The sequence below is a fragment of the Equus quagga genome, chromosome 2 (assembly GCF_021613505.1).
Source record: "Equus quagga isolate Etosha38 chromosome 2, UCLA_HA_Equagga_1.0, whole genome shotgun sequence".
In the NCBI taxonomy this organism is placed as follows: Eukaryota; Metazoa; Chordata; class Mammalia; order Perissodactyla; family Equidae; genus Equus; species Equus quagga.
Genome location: NC_060268.1, coordinates 43,981,635 through 43,992,869, shown reverse-complemented (window position 1 = coordinate 43,992,869; position 11,235 = coordinate 43,981,635).

Sequence of the window (11,235 nt, the reverse complement as noted above, 5' to 3'; positions counted from 1 at the left end):
ACATATGTATACAGGTACACACACATATTTGTAGTTTCTCAACATGTCCTCATTTACACTGGAACACTAAATCAATAAGATCATTTTCAATTTTGACAACTTATTCTTTTCACAGTGCTATAGTTGTTGTCTTCAAATAGTACATCTAAACATTACAGGTTTTTTTTTTTTACCTTTATGAAAAAATCATCTTAAAAAGGAGGAAGGAAAGAAAATACTAAACACAGCATTGCCTCATGTACATTGGAATTCACAACTATTGTTAAAAGTTTTCACCTCATTAAGGGATACTGAGTTACATTACAATTCAAACAAGTTTAAAACAAGATCATCTCAATAGATAGTAGGCACGTGATAAAGCAACTATATTAAAACCGTTAATGGGATAATCTTCTCGGATATATAATTTTTCACAGTAAAATTCTGCCAAGTTTCTTACACGCTTAAAAGTTCCAGCATGAAAAATTGGAGGAAAAAGATGAAGGAGAAGGAGGAGGAGGAGAAGAAGGAAGAAAATGAGGAGAAAGAAAAAAAAAGATCATTCAATAGTTTCTCTTTATTAATGTCTCCCCTTCATGAAAGTACCATTTATAGTGAAATACGGTATTCATATTTCTGAGAAATAAACTAAAAGAGGGAACTAGCAGGAGATGATTACAAATGATGCTTCCATTAAGAATTTCCATTCCTTTCAAGTTTCAGGTTTACAATTTTAGCATTTATAACTCAAGGAACAACGAATCCTAGGGGTTCTCAGCCCCAATTTCCAGCCTGAAGCAGGATTATTTTGTAGATGCCCCAGGGACCTCTACAAAAGCCTGTAACTGGAGCTCAGAAGCACTTACTACCTCTCCCTACTGGGGCTGAAATACAAACTGTGTAAGTGGAGAAGGAAGGTAGATGGAGCGGAATAAAGATTATTTTGCATCTTCCATTGTCTTCACCTTTCCTTGGCAAAGTCAGGTGTCTGTAGCTAGCTGATGTTTTATTTTAACTCTGTTCAATAAAAAAATAACACAAATCCTGGCCATGTAGTGTGGTCCTCTCGGGCTTTGCCAGCCACTAAGCACAGACTGAGTTTGAATACCCAAATCTCAGTAGTTGCAAGCCCCTTACACATTTAACTGCATGCCCACCGCACCCCATCCACAGGGTCCGTTGGTCTTGTTCCAGCTCATCTGTGATGCTTTCTAAGCTTGTACTCCATGTTTCATGGAGTCTCTGCAGCCCCGACCTGAGGTTTGAGGGAGAGACCATTCTGCTTCTAGAATGCAGCTCCTGTCTCTGTTGCTGGTGCCTGAATCCCGTAGGAACTGAAAATCAGCTGTTCTCCATGTCAAGGAAACCAGAACACTACCTGGCCTGGATGCCAGAGATCTTATCACCGCTCCGGCAAAGTCAGGAGGGGAGGGTGGGGCTGGGAAAGCTGAGGGTGGAAGACAGGATTTCCTGCAGAACTTCAGCTTGGGCCTCAAAATAGCACAGCAATCAGTGATCCAGCTCCTTCTTCCTCTCTGCGGGGGTTAGATTGGTAGCCACGGGCTAGCAGTTCCTCACAGACATGGCTCTGAGGTAGAAATCTGCTCTCATCACTACAGTGTGAGTACTGCCTTGACCCAACTGAGGCCTAAAGTGATGTGCCTGACCTGCTTAGGGCAACACTTGTGAAGGAAAGGGTAGAAAATGGCTTCATTTTTAGCTTGGAAAGAGAGTAAGGTTCCCAGAGTAAGATTACATGAGCGGCCAAGCATTGAGAGACATGTTCAACATACGTACATACACACACACACACACACACACACACACACTCTGCTAGTGTAGTCAGATGTGGCAGATTAGAGATGGGGCGAATTCTTGGACTCACCTCCCATGGAAAGTAGGGCCTGTTTGCCCTCCTTGTGAATCTGGCTGGCCTGTTTGCGGGAGAGCTCAGTGGAAGTGAATCGACACGGCGTCTGGGTCTGGGCTTTAGGAGGACTGGCAGTCTCTGCCCTGGCCTCCTGGGGCCCTGCACCGCCCTGCACAGCAGTTCCCCCTTGCCTGCAGGGGAAACGATCCAAGACCCCCAGTGGATACTGAAAGCACAGATAGTACTGAATCTTATGGATTTGCTATGTTTTTTTCTATCTATGCATACCTAGGATAAAGTTTAATCTATAAATTAGGCACAGTAAGAGATTATCAAGAATAACTTATAATAAGATAGAACAATTACAACAATATACTGTAATAAAAGTTACCATAGATCTTAGCAACCTCAGCATAGGAGTTTTTTTCTTTCCTTATTAAGTTGAGAACTTTCACCTTTTCACTTAAAGGAAGCACTTTAGACTTCTCTGTGGCATATCTGAATTTCCGGTATTACTGCTCTTTCGTTTCTGCTAAAGAAGATTTGCCCTGAGCTAACATAGGTGCCAATCTTCCTCTATTTTGTGTATGGTTCACCTCCATAGGATGGCAGCCACAAGTGGTGTAGGTCTGCATCCAGGAACTGAACCCAGGCCACCAAAGTGGAGCATGCCGAATTTAACCACTAGGCCACTGGGCTGGCCCCACAGCATCACTGCTCTCACACTTTGTGGCCATTAAGAAGGAAAATAAGGTTGACTTGAACAGAAGCACTTCGATACCACAAAAGTCAATCTGACAACCCAGAGGCCTACTAAGGGATTAATAGGCAGGTAGCACAGTGTGGATACACTGGACAAAGGGAAGATTCATGTCTTGAGTGGGACGGAGCAGGACGGCAAAGGATTTCATCACACTACTCAGAATGGTGCACAATTTAAACTCCATGAATTGTTTATTTCTGGAATTTTCCATTTAATATTTTTGGGCCGAGGTTGACTGTGGGTAACTGGAACTTTGGAAAGTGAAAGCACAGATGGGGGCGACTACTATAAGAAGTCTGACTCCCCTGCTTGAGAAACAACGTGAAGAGGCCCCGAGACTACTCAGAGATGGAGAAGGCCTCGCTGAGTCCTGCCTTCCAGCCACCCCTGCCAAGGCCCCAGGCATGTGAGTGAAGCTTCTGGCCCCTCCAGATGAACCCAGTCACCCGTTGAATACCCCAGAGTGACCCCAGTCAACTCCACACAATGCAGAGGAATCAGCCAATTCTTGACTCATGTACAACGGTCATTGTTTTAATTTACTAAGTTGGAGAATACTCCGTTATATACTCAGAGATTCCTGGAGCCCTGGATAAGGACAAATTCTGTAGGGGCCCCCAAGCCGTGTTCAGAATTTCTATTCCCTTTCAAAATCAAGGCCCTGTTCCCTATCTGACCCTCCTCACCAGACCCTTTTCTACTGGGTGCAGACCTGCTGGGGCCCTCAGAAGTATAGTCACCATGGGACCAACCAGGTTCATTAGATGAATTTCAACTTTTCTCCTACAACCAATAAATAGTAGGTACAATTAATACATGCAAAGAGACATACTCAAAATAGTGGAGCCCTATTTTCTGCCCAGCCTGGGCATCCCATTAAACTTATTTAACTAGTTGGCATGATTACTATTTTAAAGTTTTTTAAAAAAGCTTAGGGGATGAAAAATAAGCAGGAGAAAAAAGTAAGTACTTTCAAAATTTTTCTTCTTAGAATTTAAGTGGAAGGAAATATTCAAGGATGGAAAGTGTGTGAGTAATTATGGTACTTCAGTCCTTCCTTATTTTTTCTTTGTCATCATTATGTTTTCTCTTTCCCAAACTTTAAGTCCTAAAGTCCGTGTTGCATTTCAAGACATAAATCCAAGTGTTTCCAATTATTGTTCTCCATAGAGCTATTTTCTCCTCCCTTGCTAAAATTAGCGTTCCTAATTAGGATCCGTAGTTAACTTAGTACATTGCTCCAGCTCTGAGTCAGATGCCAAGAACACCTTTTCAGTCTGGTTCCCAGGGTGTTGGCACTGATGTGCCGTGTTGGGCCATCAGTGTGCTGTGTGGTGATGCATAGCTCTTTCTGTTCTAAGGGCTGCATTTGACTGTTTACAGAGCAGGAAGAAACAGCCTAATCTTCACCTGCTGACAAAATGAATGTGGGCGAGGTGCTTCTAGATTTGTGGCACTGATGCTCATAACCAGTGATCAACTGAGTTTAGGTGCAGCTTACTGCAGGCAGGAGCTTACTGGATCCTAGATCCCCAAATGGGCTTTTCATTAGATCTGGGTGTGAAGAGGTCTTTTCTTAGCTGGCCAAAGGCAAGAAGCATTCAGGAACTTGATGTGTCAAAGTTACCATGTTCCATTTATCGGGAGATCTTTAATTATTTTCTGATCTCACATCAATTTGTAAAAGAAATAAAATCTGACTGAGCAAGAATTGAATGGGTTAGTTAGGACTTGTTTCAAGTGATAGAAGAACTAGGGTGGCCATATGATTTATTATCCAAATGCAAAGAGTGAAAGAAGGCACTGCTCAGAATTATTCCAGGACAGTAGGTATAAACTGGGACTGTCCTTGGCTGACGGGACATATTTCCACCCTTAAAATCCTCCAACTCAAGTTGGCTTAAGCAATAAAGGGGATTTGCTGGCCCATATAACAGGAACTCCAGAGGCTGAGTGGGCTTTGAAGCAGCTCAACCGGCTTCTTCTAACGTCTCCACTCTGCCTTTGGATGGAAGCTTTATCCTGAGACTGGCTCGTCTTGAGTCATAGGATGGGTGCCAGTGGCAATTGAAGCTCCATGCTGCTTCTTTCAGATTTAGCAACGGAGAGAGTGCTTCTGCCCCAGCATTCCAAGCGAGAATTTCGAGATTCAGACACTTATGTCACATGCCCACCACTATGCAAATGACATGGCTGAGGAAACAGAATGTCTTGATTGGTTTCAACCAACAAGGGCCCACTGTTGGAGCCTTGAGTGGGATCAGTTTCTTGTAAGAACTGGGACAGTTTAGGGATGAGCGGCTTTTTAATTTTTTCATTAAAATCTGGGTAAGATTAAGAAAAGAGAGGGGGATGAATACTGGGTAGTTAACCAGCAAAAGTCTACTCTATTGGAAACAAACTTGAAATTTAATAAAGTGAGTTCTTTTATGCTGTGTTAGTTAAGAGGAGGACTTCCTAGGTGTAAACGGAGGTTTTAGCACTTAATAGCTATGTGACCTTGGCCAAACTGTTTAACTTAAATCTCATTTCCCCAGGTTGGAAAATGAGATAATAATAGTAACTGCCTTATATGGTTGTTATGGGATTAAATGAGATAATATATCCAAAGTGCTTATGACATTGTCTGGCATATGATAAGTGCTTAATAAATATTAGCCTCTATTTAAGTCATTAAGTGACTCCTGAGCAGGGAGGTACACGGAAATTTGTAAAGAAATGCTAGCATGTCAACAATACAGAAACCCATTTACTTGGTTGAGGGGGAAATAATGAAGGCAGAAATAAGAGCTAGAGGAAGGAGCAGGGTGAGGGCTGCACAGGAGAGAGGAGAAGAATGACCCCAAATAAGCAGATGAGTAAAGTCAGGTTTCAGAAAATTTAAAATGGTTCCTGTCCAAGGTGAGTCTGTCATTCTTACACCTTACAACAGACTCGCTTAGGATCCTTTTCCAATGTTTCATGGTCAAGAAATTCTCCCTTATATTCAAGATAAATCCCTCTGGTTGTCACATAAGCCCGTTTTATGTCTTCACATAGGATAAAACATGGGTAAAGGTTTAACAGACATGGAGAGCTAAGATGGATCTTTAGTGATGCTGCAGAGGAAAAGTGACAAGGCTTAGTGACATCCATTTCTCAGTGACAGGGAGAAAAGGGTAGTGTCAGATGCAGGCTTGTGATAGCGAGCATGAAAGATGAGGGAGACAATGGGATCTGCGAGAGGGAGGGAGGGGGGAGAGGTTGATCTACTAGATAAGGGGCTGGATTTATAAATATAAGGTAGTGGCATCACCAGGGCTTTGCTGGTAAAATCAAAATGGTGCCAGAATAGCAAAGAAGACATTTTCTCTTCCTCTCTGTTCTCTCCTAGATAAGCAGGCAGTTAAAAAAGAGAGGCGAGGAGAAAATGTTGCAAATGAGAACTTGTAACAATCTGTACACATTCCTGCAAGGTTTATTCATTAGAAAAACATCCAAAATGGATATTCTCAAGTCCTACTTTTTGGTGTGTGTGGGAGTTGGGGGGCAGAGGTAGTTGTTAGCTTTTTTTTTTTTTGCCTCCCAGGGACTTTGGTAACAAAAGTGGTGCTTTTTTGCACCAGTTGTCCATCAAGTGAGCCTTTAGCCTTATAAATGCAGTCTGAACTGTTCCCAACAACCACACATGTGCAGTCCTTTTAATGTTTGTTTTCCTGTGTTTCCCTATGGATTTTCTGAGAGACTAGCCTCTTGCATCTAAAAAGAAATTATATTTTCATATGGTTGGTTTCAACAAAAGACAAACTAGATTATCCAAATTTTGGTTGCTTATTAATGTCACTGCATTAAATGTAATTTCTCCAAAATTTAAATACATTTTCATTACAAAAAGTCATCTTAGGTCTTATAAGGACTTAATTTAAGCAGTTGTGCACATGGCACCTGGTAAGTGTTTCTCATCAAAAATGATAAAGAATAATGGTCTGCCTCTGAAGTTTGTATTTTGATGTGGGAAATAGAAATATCTAGTTGCAACACTGGTAGAAATTTGAAATCCTGAAGAGGATTGTGTCCCATGAAAAGGAAAGAATGTGAAAAGAATTTATTTTTTCCTTCCATTTTTGCTCTTCCAGCATACTTTGCTGGTGTCACAAATTATGGATTTTTCTTATATAATTATCTTACCTCCGTTATCAAATTGATGGCAAATAACATGCTTTTTTGCATACAGTAGCTGCTCAAAAGATGATTGCAAAGGAATGAATGAATGGATCTATTGTCCTTGGGAAAATAATTCAGAGTACTGAATTTGTTCATGAGAAGCACTGAAACATTACATGTATTGATGCAAATTTATGGACACAGTAAAGTTGCATTTTATATTTTAAAATATATCCAATCCTAAGGTATTAATATGTTTAAGAATTTAATTCTTGCTTAACCACTTGACTTACTGCTGTCCACTAGTCTCAATTATTTAACAACTTAAACTGACACTTAATAAGTATGTAAATGAAAGCACCCTAACGTAATACAGGTAGCTTTCTAAGTGCCAATTATATGCCTCAACATTCCCTCCAATTTGAATGTGTTAGTAAGAATCTAATTACACTGGTTTATAGCTGATGGAATTACAGAAGGAGAAGATTTCTCTCCTACATACTTATTAGACCTCAATAAGTGTTCCTTTGCAATCTGTTGCTATTCAATTACCAAGTAATAACTGTCTTAATGAATCTAATTGAAATGCTTATTTCAGGCTCCTATCACACAAAAAAGGGGCTCCACTTGGAGTGCTTCCACTGGATGGGGCCTGACTTGTTTATCCAGAAAGAAGTGACTTCACATTTGTGAAAGCTTTTACAGAGTTTCAAGGGCATTCACTTCTCCATCATTCATATGTCATAAAACTTCAGGCCCTCCACAAAACGTGGCTACTCCAGCTCATGCCTACAGGAATGCTCACACGATCATTAGGCCTGCCTTTCCCCCTTTCCATGAGAAGCTTTGGTTTAGCTTTCCTCAATGAAGACAGGATAATGATAAAAATTAAAATATCAATAGCTAGTATATATAGGGTACTCCCTAGCGCCAATGCTGTCTAAACACTTTACATATAGGAAGTCCTTTAATCTCCACACACCACCTAAGAGGGATGTGTACTGTTATTGTACCCATTTGACAAATAGGGAAGCTGAGGATCGTTTACTTTTTGGAGAAGGACAAATTTGCACAGCTTATAGGCTAATAAATGGCAGAGATCATGGTGCAACCCCAGGTCAACTGGCTCCCACTCCATAAACTCACAAAAGCAAGACTTCAAATGACTGTTCGAGCTTAGTTAACATAAGCTCTTGTTACTTAGGAAATCGAAGCTTTGAGCTCACACAGCAAAGAAGGGACTGGATCCTGAGCCCCGGTCCTGTGCCCTCTGACCTAAGGCATGCTGCATTGTTTAAAAACAACAAAATAGTTACAAAACAAAAACAACAACAAGACCCCTTGACTTCGATGTTCTGTGTGATACACCCTCTACCCTTTGGTTACTCCCCCTCCCTCCACCTTTTGGTAACGTTTGTTTGGATCAGCATCTGGGTCATAAAACTCCTTCATCTCAAGGTGGTGATACAATTTGTTTGAATGAATGTACAAGAGGACAGACCAAAACATACTCCTGTGTTTATTTTCTTAAAAAAGAAATTTAAATGTTATTGGCCCAAACACAAAAGTGAGTTTGATTCACAGAATTGCAGATCACTGACAATTTACAATTTTTACACAGATTTTGTGAGGCTGCCCCATTTAAAACCACCCCTGGAGAACTGACATAGTCCAGAGCTGCTGGCACAGACGTGCTAAGCCCAGAGACACACTGAAAGTCAAGTTAGCCTCAGCAAGGTGTGGTCCTTCTCAGGTCATGTCCTTACAATCAGGGTGAAGGACAGATACCAAAGTCCAGCTTTGGGGCATATACTGTGTGGATTTTCTTCTCCTCCAAAAATGAGGATGTGGCTAGGTGATACCTCAGCAATTGCAAGGATTTCTGGTGGAACAATGTCTCTACCAAATTTACAAGGATTTTAGATACAAAAAAACTATCTGACAAGTATAAAGACAACTTTAGATAAATTATCTAGTTTGCTGAAATGTCACTTTATGACTTACACAGGTGTGGTTTTTATTTTTAACCATTGGTTCATCTCAACAGTGACTGGTGTCATTGCTCCAGTTATGAGCATCCACAAAGGGAATTGCTCAGGTCTGTGTCTGTACCATGTTGTCATCAGGGCAGCATTCTTGTCATTTTAAACTGTGATTGTTTCCTCCAGACCTCCATGCTGGTCCATGCCAATTCCAGGAGATTTAAGATTCCTTTTACCTTCACTCAAGACATAGAACAAGACAAAAAGGCTGGACAACAGGCTTATAGAGATGCCTGTGCCTTATGACAAACAAAAAGACAGAGACAAGGAAAAGTACTATCTCTGGGAGGAAAAGGATCTACAACCAGTGAGTACTCAACCAAATCCTAGAGTCGCTGAATCCAAGAAGCTAGCCTCACCAATATTTTCTCCTGCTAACCTAAATTTAGAAGAGCAAGAAAACTCACCACTCTTGCTTCCATTGGACCTTGCAGGCAGAGATCCGGGAGACTGACGTGGTAAGAACTCTTACCTCTTGCCGGCTCTCGTCAGGGGTCCGGGATCTCTCGGCCACAGCAGTCCAGGAGTGAGCAGTGTCCAGCCAGTGAAATTTTATCCCTTCCAAGTTGCCAAACTGTAGGGGAGGAAGACATTTCCTCTATTCTCTCTGGGTTAATCTGGCCGGAGAATGAATTAAATTCATTTGAGACAGAATAGCAGGAGAAAATTAAACAAAGCTTTATAACATGTATACATGGGAGAGGCTCAGGCAAGCTGAGCAACTCGCCAAAATGGCTGAAGCCCCCACCTTAAATATCATATCCAGCTAATGACAAAGGAGGATGTTGGGGGTGCGGAGAGTCAGTTACAGGAGGTTACCAGAAACAGGAATAAGATTATTATGCAGATTTAAATCCTTGCATTCTGTAGTTATGGGAGTTTCTGGAGATAAGGTCATCCCCCTTCTTCCTGGTAGAGAGGGAGACAACTTTACAGATGGAGATTTCCTTACAAATGTAAATGTTTCTTAACAAAGGGTAAGCAAGTTCCACTCCTCAGAGCCTCCTTCCCTGTCCCAGTTTATTAAAAGTAACCAGCCCCAAATAATCCTCATGCCAAAGAGACATATCTTGGTGTGGCCAATGCCAGTCCCCCACAACACAATGGAGAAATGAGAGTTTACCTTAATCCTGTCCTTCCTAAACAGAAAAAGCCCAGAACAAGTGTTCTTATAGACATCCAACAAGCAAGGACCAGTTCCATGCAGAGAGTGGTTTATGGAACAAAATTAAAGAATTGTGTTGATGAAAATAATCCGTAAATGAAAATTTGGGAGAGTTTATTCTGAGCTAAAATCTGAGGAAAATGGCCCGGGGACTTTCTTCCCGAAGGAAGAAAGGGCACCAAAGAAGTGAGGTATACACAGTGGTTATATACCCCCAAAGAGGATGTTTCACATAGGATTGAAATGTCCCTCCCACAACAGTCACAAGATTGCCCTGTCAGCACAGTGCTTGATGGACACAGCAGGTAGTGGGTCTGCTATCTTGGTGGGTGTAGCAGGAGGCAAGTCTATTGTCCCGAGCTGGGTGGTCACAGGTGAGCGCAGCAATCAGTTTCTAGCCTAAGGAAAGATACTTAATCCTTAAGGAAATGCCAATGTTGGGAGGGGGAGGGAAGTTGCACCTTTAGTTCAAGGGCCTTTGTTCTTGCCATAGGCAATGTCTAAAGCAGATATACAATGCATGCTCAACAGCCACAGTCAGGCCCTTTTGGAAAGACAAGGTCAGGCCAATTAGGTTTACACCAAATGGCTTCCTCATATACTCCAATATATCCTATTCCTTGCCATTTTTATTTGTCAATTGCCAAGAATTTTTTATGTTCAAAATGGATGATCTGGGGGGAGAATAACTATTTATACATATAGAAGAATCATATGAATTTGAAATCTTTTCATTTGAAATTTTAAAAATATTTTAAATGTGAAATTGTGTGAGCATATACTATAGTTAAAAGCAGTGAATTTAGTAGAGTACACGGAAATTTTTTTCCACAAGAGAATAGATTGTATTAGTATTTACAGAACAGATACTACAGACTGTATTCTCCTTTGATTTTTTTCAAGGTGGTGGACTGGGTTTCAAACTTTTACAAGGGTTATTTATTAAATTGTGACAGTTTTTACGTTGTTTTTGCTTTAAGGTACAGAAGTGTCAACAGTCTTTGAAGTGTTTGCGTTACTTTCCAACTTACCAGAGGATCCCAATCCTCAAGGAGAACCAGGGAGTGATTCCTTGGGCTTTGCATATGCTGCAGGAGAGCTGCTCCTATATTAGCACCCCAAAGCTGCTCTTACTGCAACATCAAATGGGAGAATTTCACTTTGTCTCTTCCCGTTCTCTCTGTCTCTATCTCTGTCTCTGTCTCTGTCTCTCTCGACTTTGGCTTCTTCTTGGCTTTTCAAATTTTCCTCTTAAAATATCAAAATCAATTTG